This window comes from Leopardus geoffroyi, chromosome A3 (assembly GCF_018350155.1).
Source record: "Leopardus geoffroyi isolate Oge1 chromosome A3, O.geoffroyi_Oge1_pat1.0, whole genome shotgun sequence".
Taxonomy (NCBI): Eukaryota; Metazoa; Chordata; class Mammalia; order Carnivora; family Felidae; genus Leopardus; species Leopardus geoffroyi.
The window spans coordinates 134,090,651-134,108,017 of record NC_059336.1 but is presented as its reverse complement, the minus strand read 5'-3'; the positions used below and the strand labels follow the sequence as shown (position 1 = coordinate 134,108,017).

The 17,367-nt window shown below is 43.8% G+C and overlaps 1 protein-coding gene across 5 annotated transcripts in view; it reads right to left on the bottom strand.

Annotated features, from left to right (window-relative positions):
- MBOAT2 (membrane bound O-acyltransferase domain containing 2) overlaps positions 1 to 17,367 on the bottom strand; it is a 127,532-nt gene that overhangs the window by 50,405 nt on the left and 59,760 nt on the right. The gene's annotated exons all lie outside the window — the stretch shown is intronic.

Here is a 17,367-nt window from a genome sequence, read left to right as displayed (position 1 = left end):
AGTATTTTGGAAATAAACACATTTTATACAATCTCCTTTGCATATTCCTTCTCAGCCTGGGGACCCAGGGCTTGGTTTTCTTCTCCGGTTACTGATTTCCAAGAGGATGTCACGCTGCCCCTGATTTTATATACCCATTATGTACTGACAGCTCCCAGATTCTCAATTTCCAGCCTGGATATGTGTCCTCCTCTCCAAAGTCAAACAACCAACAAGCTACCTAACATCTCTAGGTGTTGCCTGGAAAGCATCTGGAACTTAACACGTTCCAAGTAGAAATCCTGATCCCACCAAAACCACCTTTTCTCGAGTTTTCTTGATCACTGTGAATGGCACCATCTTTCAGCTTTGCCAAAAAACCAGAAGTCATTTTTGATATATGTTTATGACTCACACCCCATATCCCAAATCTCCAAATCGATCTTCACATCGTACATCAGATGACTCATATCCATGCCCAAATCTATCTACAAAATAGACACTGGTTTGGGGTGCCTGGTGGCTCAGTTGGTTAAGCGTCTGACTCGATTTGGGTCAGGTCATGATTTCACAGTTTATGAGTTCAAGCCCCACATCAGGCTCTGCACTGTAAGTGCAGAGCCTGCTTGGGATTTTCTCTTTCTCCCTCTCTCTCTGCCTCTCCCCTGTTCATGCTCTCTCTCCCTCTCTCTCTCTCAAAATAAAATAGATAGATAAATAAATAAATACACACACACACACACACACACACACACACACACACACACGAGTGAGTAATGCCCATTGGGAAAAGGTCTCAAGTGGGACCAGCTCCCAGTGGGCATTACTCAAGACTCCCCAACAGCTACCTACCACACCTAGAACAAAGTCCAAGTTTCTTCAAGAACATCCATTGATGGAGGAGTTAATTAAAAACAGAACAAAACAAAAACCTCTTTGGTTCTACGGGATGAATGGCATGAATGATACATTTACTAGACCTCTATTTTGATTACAACCATGGAATAAGAATTATTTTAATTTTTTTTAATGTTTATTATTTTTTTTTTAATTTTTTTTTTCAACGTTTTATTTATTTTTGGGACAGAGAGAGACAGAGCATGAACGGGGGAGGGGCAGAGAGAGAGGGAGACACAGAATCGGAAACAGGCTCCAGGCTCCGAGCCATCAGCCCAGAGCCCGACGCGGGGCTCAAACTCACGGACCGCGAGATCGTGACCTGGCTGAAGTCGGACGCTCAACCGACTGCGCCACCCAGGCGCCCCGAATGTTTATTATTTTTGAGAGAGAGAGAGAGACAGAGAGCAAGCAGAGAAGGGGCAGGGAGAGAGGAAGACACAGAATCGGAAGCAGGCTCCAGACTCTGAGCTGTCAGCACAGAGCCCGACGTGGGACTCGAACTCACGGACTGTGAGATCGTGACCTGAGCTGAAGTCGGACGCTTAACTGACGGAGCCACCCGGGCGCCCCTGGAATAAGAATTATTAAAGACTCACAGCATCAGGACATGACTGAGCTTCAAGAAACATGGCAACATTCAAAGCTCTCATCACGTGTACACAGGCAGATCACAGAAATTCCAGCAACTCAGGGCAAGGACAAGTTAGTCACCCTCAGTGTTGCCTTAAGTTGGTCATGATTTTCCATTGGTGCGATTTTCACATTAATTACTTTGGTGAGATAGGGCTCTATTTCACTTTAAGGATAATTTTGTTCTTATATAATAGTGTGTTGCTAAACCATCCGCCTGGATGGTTCTCACCCTCCATTTCTCTCCCTCCGTTTCCTTCGCACTGCTGGGAGGGACGCAAAGCTGAGTGCAGTAAGCTCAGGTTAAACCTGCCAGTGGGTCACAAAAGCCTTTAAGTCAGGGAGCAAGTTTTATTCAAACTGGTACCTGCAAACCTGACCTCTACTCTCCTCGTTGGCAAATTATACTGAAGCCCAGAGGATATCGCTGTAATTTTGCAGAGAGATGCTACTCAAACACCTATAAGTAAATAATTCCCCAAACCTACATTTCAAATCTATTTCTCTCAAAATCTATCCGAAAGCTTCTATCCACAATTGCAAACTTCCATTTCTAGAATATACCATTTCACACTAAATAATCAAAACTACAATTTTCCCAGTCTGCCTAGCCTTTTTTTAAAAATCTAGTTCAGGGGCGCCTGGGTGGCTCCGTCGGTTAAGCGTCCGACTTCGGCTCAGGTCACGATCTCGCGGTCCGTGAGTTCGAGTCCCGCGTCAGGCTCTGTGCTGACTGCTTGGAGCCTGGAGCCTGTTTCGGATTCTGTGTCTCCCTCTCTCTCTGATCCTCCCCCGTTCATGCTCTGTCTCTCTCTCTGTCTCAAAAATAAATAAACGTTAAAAAAAATTTTTTTTAAATAAAAATCTAGTTCAGTAGGAATAAACATAAGCCAAGAACTAAAAATTAAATATTGGCAGGGGGCACTAGATTTAACCCTAAAGATGGCACTAAAAGAAATATAGTCTGAAAAGTACTCAATAAATAATTAACAGGAGCTTAAAAACTGACTTTCATAACAGGTAACCGGAAGAATGGTACAGTACTTACAAAATTAACTAACCAGAGACACAATTTCCTAAAATGCTCAGTATGTATATACGTAAAGTTTTTCACAAAAACCACAACAGTCCTGTAAATACATTATAAATTATTAGGCATAATAATCTATTCACCTAGGAATGAATGAAATGAACAAAACAAACTGCATGTTCTATTTCTGAGTATATTTCAAACAAGATCTGAAGTCTAATAAAGTCAGCAGAGACTTGGAAAGATCATTGCTTAAAAATTCTTCATATTTCTTATTTTAAAAATTTATGATTAAGCAAGTTTTTCCGTTTTCATTTAGTGGTTTTTAAGTGGAAGGCAGCCTGAAGAATCATTTTTCTATGCGACAGCATCTGAAAGTGGCCCCGGGAATGGCACGCTGATAATTCCCAGGTCAACATCCCACAGGGAGCTCGCCTCGACTTTCGTCCCCATTTATATGAAAGTCATACGTGCGCAGAGTTTCAATGGCAAAAGGTATGACATGGCTCATGATGACAGAGCCGCGTGCAGTCCCAGAATGACCCCTGCCCGGGCAGGACAGCTGGGCCCCGACAGCACCATCCTCTCTGCAGGTGCTTCAGGCATCTCCAATTCTCCATCTCTGACTTCATAGCTCTGACATTTTACTCCCGTTTCAGTGGAGTTTCAGGTAAATGTGGGTGTTAAATCTGCTACAAGCAACTGGCAGTCTCGAAATGGAGTCTTAAAACCATCGTCAAAACGTCAGGCTTCTAAAATCTATTTGAGGGGCGCCCAGGTGGCTCAGTCGGTTGAGCGTCTGACTCCAGCTCAGGTCACGATCTCACGGTCCGTGAGTCTGAGCCCCGTGTCAGGCTCTGTGCTGACAGCTCAGAGCCTGGAGCCTGCTTCGGATTCTGTGTCTCCCTCTCTCTCTGCCCCTCCCCTGCTCATGCTCTGTCTCTCTCTGTCTCAAAAATTAAAACAAAATAAATTAATTAAAAATAAATAAATACATAAAATAAAATCTATTTGAGAATTTCCTGAGTTTTATTCTAAGAATCCAGTTATAAATGTAGCGGACTCTTAAGAAATGTGATACTGTTCTCATTCTTTTTACTGTGTGTGCAGTAACACGTGCTAAGATACGGTGTTTCTGCGGAAGTATAACAATTAACAGTTTAATCTATCCTCAAATAACCAATTCGTGATCAATCAACTATCTAGCCACGTGGTCTCTCCAAACCAAGTTTAAAAGCTCCTTCCCCTAATGGGGCGCCTGGGTGGCTCAGTCGGTTAAGCACCTGACTCTCGATTTCAGCTCAGGTCATGATCTCGCAGTTCATGAGACTGAGCCCTGTGTGGGGCTGCACTGACACTGAAGAGCCTCCCGGGGATTCTCTCTCTCTCCTTGCTCTCTGCCCCTCCCCTGCTCTCTCTCTCTCAAGATAAATATTTAAAAAAAAAAAAAAAGACAAAAGCTCCTTCCACGATTACATTTATAAGCACACCCTCTTAAAGACACACAATAGCCATTCTTCACATTTTAAGATCACGTGTCTTATGTTTTCCTAGAGTTGGTTGTTAAAGATGTCATTTTGACTCAATACACTTGCCTTTTATAGAGCAACAGAAAGAACAGAAAGATACAACTTCTCCAGTTCAAGAACCTGCGGTCAAGTCAGGGATGTTGTCACAATGTCTGACAGCCAATCGCTGAGTAACAGTGTCGGGTTTTGCAGGATTAGCTCTAACTGCCAGTCCTCCTATCCCAAGGGATACATGGATCTCCTCTCAGAATGGCTTTCCCACCCTTTGTAAAAACGGGCTTCTCAGATGTCCACATTCTCCACCACACCGAGCTCCTCGAGGACCTCAGCCATCCAACTCTCTCAGTGCGTAGCACCGAGCCTGACCAAGAGAAGGCGTTCTGTACGGTTCTGTTGCGTGGGACGTGTGCACGCGAGTGAACGGTACCAAGAAGATGAATACGGGGTACAACAGAATTGGTGTGAAAAGACCACCACAGGCCAGAAAGGACTAACAGCTCCCAGGATGACAATGCGGACACAGGCCCCAAACACAGAACAAGAGTGACACAGAGAGGATGGTGCTTCCCAGCTGAGTTGATGTGTACAGCCAAGAGTCAGTACGTCACGCTGTGGCCAGAATGGCACCCACCTAGCAAAAACTGGGAAAGACAACAGGAAATATGCTGACTTGGTAAAACAGGGTTCAAAGTATTCTGAAGGGCATGAATTTCTTGAATGAGTATTTTGGTCATTTTTCTGTGGGGATTCAAAGGTTTTTGAGCCACAAAGTAATAGGATGAAATAGTTATTCAGATCATAATTAAGACTAATTGATGTACACGATGGATTATAAGAGAAAGGTCTGGAAGTCACACGAATAGTTAAACAGTACGAGGAAATAAGCCCCGGCTCAGGTAGAGAATGTGAAAGAAAGTGCTAAGGATTTCCAAGGAAAAGTAAAAAACAAAACAAAACTCCAACTTTTTATAACATATGAGCCATAGAAACTGAGAAGGAAAGGTCAAGTTTTTAAATTAGGGTGTCTCAAGAAAACACAGAAGCTGATTCCAGAGTAAAGAGTGATACCAGTTGGAACATCGGCTTGACCTCTTACTGGCTGTGACTTGAGACAAGTTCAAAGGAAGCCTCAGTCTTCTTTTATGAACAATGTCCCCCCTGGATGATTACATTTAATTCTAAGGCTCAAGAGCCTTCACTCCGATCGGCAGGCCCATCTGACTGCCAGCCAGACACTGCCATCTCAACCGGCCTCTGCTTCTCCTCCATCTCATAAATACCACCACCCTGCCAGCGGCTCAAGCCACAAGCCAAGTCCTCCCTTTTCTTCATGCCCCACAGCCAATCCTCAATCCGGTCCTTAGTCTTGCCTCTAAAGTCCACCCCTATGTGTCCGCCTCTCTCTCCACAGTCCCCTCCTGGGCCAAAGCTACCAACGTGTGTTGTCTGGTGGGGTCTCCCGGTCCCTCTGACCTCTGCTCCTGCTACACATACCCTCCCAACAACCCCAGCTACACGGCTTCGGAACCACACTCTGATGAAGTATGTCCCCCTGATGGGCTCCCACGGCACCTACAACTACAGTCCACCCAGCCTGTCCCTCTGACTTCATCTCACACCACTGGCGATCTTGCTCACAGGCACCAGCCAGACGGGGCCTCTTTCGGGTGTCCGACCACACCGGATGCTCCTGAGAGCCGGGCATGGGCCGCTCCCTCCTGCCCACGGGCTCTCCCACTGGTTCACGTGTATCATCAGCTCTCAGCTCTCTCCAGTGGCACCCATGTTATTTCACTCCTATCTCTCTCTGAAATAATTTCACTTCCATATTTGTTTACCGGCCTATTGTCTGCCTCCCCGCTGCCCCTCTTTACCTTGAACTCCAGGATGGCAGGCACGTCACGGATCTTTGTTTAGAGGAGACTACGGCACTAGCAGGTACGTGGATGTTGAGTGTATTTGTTGACTGTAGCCCCATACTACTGGTTTTTAAATTGGGCTGTCTTAGTATTGAGCTGTAAGAGTTCTTTATATACTCTGGATGCAAGTCCTGAATCGCATATATGCTTTGCAAATATCTCCCAGTGACTTGCCTGTTTATTGTTTTGGAAGTGTCTTTTGAAGAGAAAGAGGTTTTCATTCTGATGAAGGACAATTAGTGAATTTTCTGGGTGGGCCATTCTTTGGGTGTCATAGGTAAAAAGTCTTTGCCTAACCCAGAGTCATAAAAAGCTCCCATATTTTCTTCTGAAGTTTTATAGTTTCCAGTATCACAGTGAGGTCTAGGATACATTCTGAGTGACGTTTTATGTATGGTGTGAGGTCTATGCCTACCTCTTCACATTTCAATTGTCCCAAAACCATGCGCTGCAAAGACCATCCTCTCCCAACTGAATGGCCATGGCGCTTTTGCTGAAAAACAACTGACCATAAATATATAAAGGGTTTGTTTCTAGACTCTCAATTTTGACTTATATGACCACCCTTATGCCATTTTCACAGCATCTTTATGACTCTACCATAGTGTACATCCAACTTTTGTTGTGCCTTTTCAAAAAATTTTTTTGTTATTCAAGGTCCTTTGTATTTTCACATAAATTTTATAATCAGCTTGTCAATTTCTTTTTTTTTTTTTTTAATATTTATTTTAGAGAGAGACAGAGCATGAGCGGGGGAAGGGGCAGAGAGAGAGAGAGGGAGACACAGAATCTGAAGCAGGTTCCAGGCTCTGAGCTGTCAGCACAAAGCCGGACATGGAACTCGAACTCGGGAACAGCAAGATCATGACCTGAGCCGAAGTCCGATGCCTAACAGACTTGTCAATTTCTATTTTAAAAGCTTTCTGAAATTTTTGTGAGAGACTGCATTAAATCTGTGTATCAGTTTGGGGAAAACCACCATCTTAACAGTGGAAGTCTTCCATCCCATGAAGATGAAATAGCTCTCCATCTATGTATGTGTGTATGCATGTATGTATGATGTATTTATGTATGTATATATTATGTATGTATGATGTATTTATGTATGTATTATGCATTTATGCATGTATGTGTGATGTGTTTATGCATGTATGTATTATGCATTTATGCATGTATTATGTATTAATGTATATATGTATTATGCATTTGTGCATGCATGTATGATGTATTTATGCATGTATGTATTATGTATTATGTATGCATTTATGCATGTGTGTATGATGTACTTATGTATGTATGATGTATTTGTGCATGTATTATGTATTTATGTATGTATTATGTATTTATGCATGTATTATGCATTTATGCATGCATGATGTATTTATGCATGTACGTATGATGTATCTATGTATTATGTATGCATTTATGCATGTACATATGATGTATTTATATATGATGCATTTATGTACGTATATGTTTATATACGTATGATGTATTTATGTATGTATGATGCATTTATGCATGTACATATGATGTATTTATGTATGTATGATGTATTTATGCATGTATGCATGATGTATTTATGCATGTATTATGTATTTATGTATGTATGTGTTATACATTTATGCATGCATGTATGATGTATTTATGCATGTATGTATGATGTACTTATGCATTGTGTATGATGTATTTATGTATGGATTATGCATGTATGCATGATGTATTTATGCATGTACGTATTATGTATTTATGTATTACGTATGCATTTATGCATGTATGTATGATGTATTCATGTACGTATGATGTATTTATGTATTTATGCATGTATGTATTATGCATTATGTATTTATGTATGTATGATGTATTTATGTATGTATGTATTATGTATTTGTGTATGTATGTATGTATTTGTTTGTTTGAGTATGCTCTACGCCCAACATGGGGCTTGAACTCACAACCCCAAGATCAAGAGTCACACGCTCTCTGGATGGAGCTGGCCAGGTGCTCCTATTTAATCTCCTTTAATTTCTCTCAGAGATGTTCTGTGGTTTTCAAGTGTTACTGCAGTTCTTTTGCTAAATTTATTCCAAAATATTTTATTCTTTTTGATGTTGCTATGAACAGAATTGCTTCTGTACCTCCCTTTTTGGACTATTTGGTATACATGGTGTTACCCCACAGGACTCAGAAGCTGTTTTTCTTCAGTATGTTTTACATCGGTGCTACAGGCTGGCTAATATCTATCGATCCATCCCTAAGTTTACGGACCCTTTGGCCATCGCAAATCACTGTGTAGCACATCTAGTAAGTTTCTTCATTTCAGCTATTAACTTTTCAAGTCGGTTCAATCCGGTTCTTATTAATACTTTCTATTTTGTTAGTGATATTCCCTATTTGTTGACTCATGGTCATCATATCTTCTGTTATGTCTTTGAACGGATCCATAACGGCCGCTTCGAAGTCTTTGGTAAATGCAACATCTGCATCTATTTAGAGACAGTTTCATTTGACTGCCTTTCCCTTGTTTGTCCTAAGTTTTTGTTTAAAACTGGCCATATTAAATAATATAGTAACTCAATTTTGATTGCCTTTTTTCCTTGAGCATTGCTGTCGTGCTGTTTTTGGTTTTTTTTGCCAGGACTTAATCTGCTGAATCTTTCTCACCCATGGCACGTAGCAGCTGATGTCTCTGCTCAGTTTTTCAAAGACTTGGATTTTATTTTTCAGCCTCGCTCCAGGGGTCACCCCTGTGTCCGCATAGCTCAGTGGTCAGCCAGGGCTTAGTAAGCGCTTATGTCCAAATACCTTCAGCCAGCAGGGCACTGCCCTCTGCCTATGTATCTACATGTGGGTTAGAGAGCTCATGCAGCAGTCCAGCACTTGTGAAGTCGGCCTCAGCTTTTACTCTCCCCCAGGCCCTCTCGGGCCTCCCCACAGCCAGCGTCGCGTGGAAATCTTCTCAAGTCCCCTGATGGCTCTCTTATTTCCAGGATCTCTCTATTCAATGCATGCCCCACATCCGCAGGATAGCAGGGCTGGAGGAAGAGCCACTGTGTGGGGTTTCTGCCCTCCACTCCAAATCCAGTCAGCTGCCTCTGGCCAGCCCTGCACCAGCAGAGTTATTCTGCCAAGGAGCGAGGAGTGGAGGGAACCTCAGACAAGAATAGCACAGATTCCCACTATGCTGACTCCAAGTTTAGCAGTTTCTTTCAGTGGATAAATGCTTCTCAAAATGTTGTTTGTTTTGTTAAATTTCCAGAGCCCTAAAATGGTTTTGGTAAGTCTGTCCCGTCTTCTAACCGTTTTGGGGAGGGAAAAATTTGCCAACCTCTCTGTTCCTCCATAGCTGGAAGCTCTGTCAGTCAGGACGGGGTTTGGGGAGGCTGGCACAGAAACGCCGTATGTGCGGGAGGTAAATCAAATCAAACTTCCAACACAGACCCAGACAAGAAGAAACCTCCCCATACCTGGCGAAGTCTTCATGGCAAGAGCAGATTGCCAGACCTCCCTGAGGACAGTGAACTGAGTTCTGTGCACGGGAGATCATCTCCAGATCTGCCACTCTAAGAGAGGAGTTGTGAAACACCAAAAACCCCACCTGCTTTACCCGCAAAGGGCAGCCGTGCCACGTTCACACAGGATTCAGAGGTAGTGGGCACTTCAGATGCTGCTGTCCTCCCGAGGGCAGAGTAACCACCTCTTCAGGATCACCCCGCTAAGGGGCACCAGGTTCTGGTGTCTGGTGACCAGAAGACACTCTTGAGTCCTCCCTAGAGACGTGCAGACACTCTTATGTTCCTTGAGAAAACTTCACCATCCCTTGGGAAGTCCGGCCTTGCTGGGTGATCGCCCTGCTTTCCTGACCAGGTGTTCCCTCGGCCACAACAAAGAGATCTCACTGAGCTACAAATGTAATAAAAGTCATGAGGGATTTGGGGTGTTCTTTTACAGGGCCTTATTCATGAGAAACTGGAAAGGAGCTTAGCTGTATTCACTGGACCAGATACAAATAGTGACACTGATATATGAAGTCACCCAGTTCTTTCTTGTCCTCACACTGTTTACAGAAGACTGGAATGAACCAAACCATCCCACTGTTGGTTTGTAAAATCAACTTTTGCTCCCACACCTGGCTCAGTAACATCATGAAAGTCACTTAATTGTTCTCAAAGTTGACTCAAATATACAAGTAAAATTGGGTTTTGGCTGCTGGCATTAAGCAAGATTCTCTCATCTTTCAAAATATAGACTTTTATAGTTTATGTCAAGATTTAAGGCCTTTGGGGGCTAAGTCGGTTGAGTGTCTGGATGGTGATTTCAGTTCAGGTCACGATCTCACGGTTCGTGGGATGGGGTGCCACATCAGGTTCAATGCTGACAGCACAGAGCCTGCTTGGGATTCTCTCTCCCCCTCTCTGCCTCCCTCCCCCACTCACACACTCTCTCTCAAGAATAAATAAATATTTTTTAAAAAGATTTGAAACCTTCAGATTCTAGTTCAAAATATTATCTGATTAGTAGTCCCAACTCAGCCTGTCCTAGTAAGTCAATAATTATGCATAAACTTAAAGCTTTCAATAACATCAAGAACTACATCTGGCAAACAATGGAATGACAGAATCTTGGGAGCAACTGAGAAAGACAATTATCTACAAAAAAAACGCATCCAGATTTCAGTCTGTTCTCGTTGCTACTACAACCAGGACTCTGAAAAAAAGAATGCTTGGAAAAGGCTTCACATCACCCCTCCCCGTCCCCAATTCAAACATCTTGGGCCTCTACCAAGCAGAAGATTAGGAATCTGTCACTCTCTGTCCATCAGGGGCTGCATTTTAACACTGGGTCCCGACCCTCCCCTTCCCACCAACACAAAAGACCACGCATCTTTTTTCTATTACACTTTAGGGTGAAAAAATTTATAGGAGAAAAGCAGGAAAAGGAAAACAAGTGATTCAATTAATTCTTCAAAGCTCTTAAAAGCAAAAGAGAGACTGTGAATTACAGTTTTCCATAATCCACATTTTGGCTCAGAATGCCAAAGATCCAAGAAGTGGGAACAGGAAGAAGGCACCACGAGAGCCGAGCCAGAGCTGAGCCGGTCAGGACTTCTCACAAGTGGGGACCTGGGAGGAGAAGTACAGACTTCAGCCTGCCCTCTGGTTGTAGGTTCGAGAAATCGGTCAGCTCATGCCCAGAGCCCACTCGGCTGTGTTCAAGTACACATTTGACTCGCTAATCTCTGGCGAGATTCTGAGGTTACAAATCGAAGGCGGCTCAGTCCCTGTGTTCTCAGGTTCCAAGTCTAGCACGGGAGGCAGACACGCACCGGCCACCACGTGCCCGCCACTCGCCCAGCAAGCCGCAGGGGCTCTGCAAACTGTACCTCACTGAATCTGATACGCCTGCATTTTCACGTTTTAACATCTGTGAAATCAAGAATGCTCTCCCAACCGGCAGCAAGTAATCTTCTTTAGTGGTACATAAAATAACGGTATAATGGCATCTTGTATTTAATGAAATACCGTATACCTCATTCAGTCTCTGCTACGGTCCTATGAGGTATGAATTATTATTGCTCCTAAGGTACAAATGAGGAAAGTGAGGGTAGAGACGGGCTAAGTAACCCAGACGGTGCGACCAAGCTGCCGAGCGGGTGAGGACGGGGTGGGGTGGCTCTATAGCCGGGACCTCAACCACAGCGTGACCCTGCCTGTGAACAGATCTGTACAGCACAGCACCACATGCGACCTCGCAGGGGCCGCTCAAGGTGAAGGGGGCCTAATTCTGGCAGGAGGGGGTTAAGAGGAAAAGGGGAAAGGGCTTCGGCCCAGAGTTCACACGCTGACCGTCAGGAACGCATGCTGCGGTGGGGGCTCCCGGCAAACAGAAAGGAACCGAGCGTGAGACGGCAGAATGTGTGCTCCAACTACGAATGGCTCATCACGTCTGGGCCCGTCCGGGTCGGGGAGCGAGAGCCGTGACCCAGAGCGGGCAGGAAGGCAGGGCAAAGGCACAGAGGCACTGCCAAGCGGCCCAGCTGCAGAGAGCCAATGCGGAATCCGAGGCAGAAGGGAGCCACGGTCAGGCAGACAGTTAAAACGGCCATCGTGGCAGGAGAGCACAGGCCAGAGCAGAGGGCAGGCCGCCAGCGGGCAGACTAATGTGAGCGTCCAGGTCCGAGGCTGCGGAGCAGGATGGACTTGGGGCATCAGGAGGGAAGGGACAGCAGTTAACGAGCGCTCATGACATGGCAGGTGCCGTTTTAAATGCGTCACAAGTGCGTCGCCCCCAAAACAAGCCAAGAGGAAACCAAAGCACCAAGAGTTCCTAGTGACGGCCACGCATGGAGGTGACGAGGAAGCAGCAGGGATCCTGGATCGGCCTGGGCTGCTCAGCCGGAAGACGACGCCAGAGAGAGCATTGGCGAGGAAGCAGGGGGCCGAGGCCCACGAGGCGCTCCGTGCTAATGAGGGCTGGGTGCGGAAACGCACAGGGCAGGGGAAGGGCCAGCACCCTTCTCTGGCCGGGGGGTGGGGGGGGGGTGGAGGGGGGACACCTGCAGACAGCCAGCTCACGCCTCCTCCCCGAAGGGCTCGTTCCCCTCCTCCTCCCCCTCTTACTACTTCTAAACACCTCACCCTGCATCCTTAAGGATCATCTGCCAAGAATTATCTTTATCTCCATCTCAGAACTTTTATTTACTAAAATTTATTTATTTTGAGAGAGAGAGAGAGACAGAGAAAGAGCAGGGGAGGAGCAGAGAGAGAATCCCAAGCAGGCTTCATGCTGCCAGTGCAGGGCTGGAACCCAGGGCTCGAACCCATGAACAGTGAGATCATGACCTGGGCCAAAATCAAGAGTCAGACACTTAACTGACTGAGCCACCCAGGCACCCCTCAGAACTTCTAAACTTTTTTTTTTGATATTTATTTAGTTTTGAGAGACAGAGAGAGACAGAGCGTGAGTGGGGAAGGGGCAGAGACAGAGGGAGACACAGAATCCAAAGCAGGCTCCAGGCTCTGAGCTGTCAGCACAGAGCCCGATGCGGAGCTCGAACTCATGAACTATGAGATCATGACTTGAGCTGAAGTTGGACGCTTAAGCGACTGAGCCACCCAGGCGCCCAAAACTGAGAATTTTAAAAATATTTAATTCAAGAACAACGATAAACCTATTACATGCCAATATAAACATTTTTGTGACAAATATATTTTCTAAAACCAAAACAAACTTAACGAGAAGAGTGGCAACGTGTTAGGCTTGTGCAAGTCTCTGTAACCCCTGACTTAACAGACGACGGCTGAATCCGCAAGGGCTCTACTGCGGTATCACACAGCAGGCTGGAGAAAGCCCCATCCTGCACCCGTGAGAGAATGAAAACGAAAAAGGCAAATCACGTCTAAATGTCGTCACAGAAACCGTCCTGACCTTCCCACCTCCTAGAAGGGTCTCAAGGACTCCTGGGGTCTCTGGACCGCACTCTGCAAACTCCTCATCGAGAGGGGGGCAGACAATGGCAGTCCAGAGGGACAAAGAGCAGACCAGCCAGATTAGCCCCCAGATCGGAAAAGAAGTGGGGACGCAGGAGAATCTCTGCCGTGTGTTAGCAGACACAAAAATTAGATCACATAACAAATTCTGCTGGTTCCAGTTTCGTTTCATTGTTTGGTGGGGGAGGAGGGGTGCAATATATCAAAATCATGATCTCATTCCCCTCAATTCTGATATAACCTCCCTTTATCCGTAAAAAACACTGCTATAGAAAATATTATTGCTAATAAACGTATGTTCTATTGGTATTGGGGGTAGGAAAAATGACTTACTTACAGAAGCCATCAGATGAAGCCCAGGTAAACTAAGAAACTCACCCAAGAATTAGAATTACAAGCATTAGCTTCCCAATAGTGTTCAAACGAAGATTAAATTATTTTACTTTTATACACGCAGGTTAACAATGAAGGAAAACAACCCCGAAATAAAATGGGTGGGGCACTGATCATTGCCCATAGAAAATCCATACACATACACCGGGGGAAGAGCGGGGTTTAGTAGCTGGGTGCATGGGCTCTGGCACCGAACAGATTTGGTTTCAAACTCAGAGCCTGCTGAGGACCAGGGTATAGACCTGGGGGACGTATGTAGCTCTGGGAAGCTGAGCTTACAGTCTGAGAGCACAGGGCAGTTGTGAGGACCAAATGCGAATTCACTTCCGCACTTAATGTGTATCTGACATAGAATTTGGATTTAATAAATGCTAGCTATTCATGGTAACTTAGCTATTATCAGTTTATTAACGACTAAAGTTCTGTTGTCCTTTGGGGATTTTACCCTATTCACTTCTTAACTTTTATTCTTCCCTTTCATTGGATTTTATTTGCAATCCTTTAAAGTTTGTTTTCTAACCATTTTAAAGCTCTGGTGTTTAAGAAAAAAGCTCTGCATAGTAATCTAAATAACAGCTCTCTGATCACTGGGGTTTAAAAATCTTTTTTTATGTTTATTTATTTTTGAAGGAGGGAGAGACAGAGCATTAGAGGGGGCGTGGACAGAGAGGGAGACACAGAATCCAAAGCAGGTTCCAGGCTCCAAGCTGTGGGCACAGAGCCCGACGCGGGGCTCGAACTCACAGAGTGCGAGATCATGACCCGAGCTGAAATCAAGAGTCAGACACTTAACCGACTGAGCCACCCAGGTGCCCCCTTCATGAAATTTACACAAAAGCTCAATTTTCACTGTAAAAAATAGATGCCCATCATTTCTATTACCCTCTATCTTTCCATAATTGCTCTAAAATGAATTATTTAATAAGCTAGCAACAAGTAGGAGGAGGTCAGCACTTTTTTCCCTACACAAATTAATTATTCAGAAGTATTTTAAAATTCTATTTCTTGTCACATTAAAACAGCATTTTAAAATCTGTATTTATTATGTACTTTATAAAGCCATTCACAATACAAAGGCTCAATGGTGGTTGCTATCCTTCCAAAAAACAACTAGGATTTTTGTGCTGTCTGCTAAACAGGTGAACGATTTTTGTTTCTCCAAGTAAAACACACACACACACACACACATACACACACAACCTTGAACAGAATTTCGGTCAATAAACAATCTAACAACATCCAGGAATTTCACAGATCTCCACGCGTGACAGTTACTGGTTTTGTGACTGTGTTCTAGTGAATTCGCCTTCTGGAACCTCCGTTTCATGGTCTGTACATAAGTTACACCCTCCCAACCCCTGTTGGGCGGTTAAATGGGATGTTTGTAAAAAGCACTCCGCAAGGTCACTGGCACCTGAAGCCGCTCCATCATTCAAATGCCAAAGTCAGAGTCCAAAGGCTCGATTGCGTAACACTGCTTCTAACACCGTGAAGACAATGCTCACACATGTCAACACATGTGTGGTAGAAACGCACCACAGGCGGTTCATCAGTTAGCAAGCCCTGATTTTCCAAAACCACTTCCCCATTTCTTACCTAAAAGTGAAAAAAACAAACAAACAACCCAGTCTCTAAAGCTTTTATCCTCACAAAACTTCAACAAGGACCACCTATTTTATGTAAGTTGCTTGTGTTATGACGCATAACTGAATGAGTTTGCTCACCATTCTAATACATGGTTATGTGAGCTTTTTAATGTTTCTTTCAACATTCTGGCAAGGATTAAGATCTTAATGTAAAAGTAAAATTAGTTTTTATATTGGGAGGGGGACAAAACAGAAGAGACTCCTAAATATGGAGAACAAACTGAGGGTTACAGGAGGGAGTGTGGGAGGGGGGAGGGGGCTAAATGGGTAAGGGGCACTCAGGAATCTACTGAAATCATTGTTGCACTATATGCAATTTGGATGTAAATTTAAAGAAATTAAAAATGAAATAAAAAAAAATTTTTAAAAAGTAACATTAGTCTCCAGAAGTACCCAAAACCAGAAGATGAGTCCTTACACTTTGCCAATGAAAAGCACTCTTATTTTTAATTATTATAATTTTCTAGTTATTTTTAATAATGCAAGAATTATTTTTTTAAAAAGAAGAATATATTCACCTAATTGGATAATATCTCCAAAACTTTTGTTTTTTAACTGATTAATTTGGAATAAGATATTAATCTGACATTTTAGACAGACCTGATGTGGCAGAACCTCATCGAACAAGCAATCTGTGCACATTTCTCTTTATTCTAACACATTCAGATGAATAGCACCACCCAAAGTAACACCTTTATTTACTAAGGGAGGTGTATTAGTCTCATTAGCATCCCTACATTGATGTAATCCCCCTACTTTATATAAAAACCCTGCGTAAGCCTAAGAAAAAAAAATCTTCCCTTACTTGCTCAAGGATGACTGAACCATCTTAACAGAGAGATCCAGTTTACGATTAGAAATAAACTTGGACTTGAAATACCTCCAAAAGAGACTGTAATTGGTGAAATGGTATAAAGGGATCTGAATCACAGCCTTTCCTGAGTGCAGGATTTTATGGAACGATGCTATGTCCTCAAGATGCTTCAGAAATCCGACAGAACCTGGACATCCTATTACCCATCACCAAGTAATAATTTTTCCTCCCTGTGAGAACTGAGCATACTTAAAATCCTTAGACCCTAAGCACGATATGCCACAAGGCCACTGCACCTTTGTAGATAAAGATACCTGCATCTTTCTTCTACAGAAGAGTAACAAACACACAAAACTCACCCTTTGCTGGGGACCCTCTCCCTGTTGGCTCTACTTTTCCTCAATCGACTTAGGGTATTTCTTTTCTAATGATGCATCCTCATGATCATAATGCTTAGAAGCAAAAAGTTTGAGTCCCAGGTGCAATCAGACCCACCCACCTGGTTCTAATCCCAGATCCATCACTTACTAACCTCTGTTTCCCTGTGAAACAGATCTGACACAGTACCTCCAAAGGCTTAAGTGCCGGTGCATGTGCTTTGCACAGTGACTTAATACACAATAATTACTGAAGCATTACCTATTATAAACAGAAGGTAACATAAAAAACCAATTTTGGGGCGCCTGGGTGGCTCCATCGGTTAAGCGTCCGACTTCAGCTCAGGTCATGATCTCGCGGTTTGTGAGTTCCAGCCCTGCATCGGGCTCTGTGCTGACAGCTCAGAGCCTGGAGCCTGCTTCGGATTCTCTGTCCCCCCATCTCTCGGCCCCTCCCCTGATCATGCTCTGTCTCTCTCTGTCTCTCAATAATAAATAAATGTTAAAAAAAATTTTTTTAATAAAAAATAAAAAATAAATCAATTTTAGAATTACTTATGGTTTTACAACTGAAATTCAACTTCTAGCCCAGCAATACCAAAAGAGCTTGTATCTTTATCCCAAACCACTACAAGGCTTCCAAACATGGTCCACAGAGAG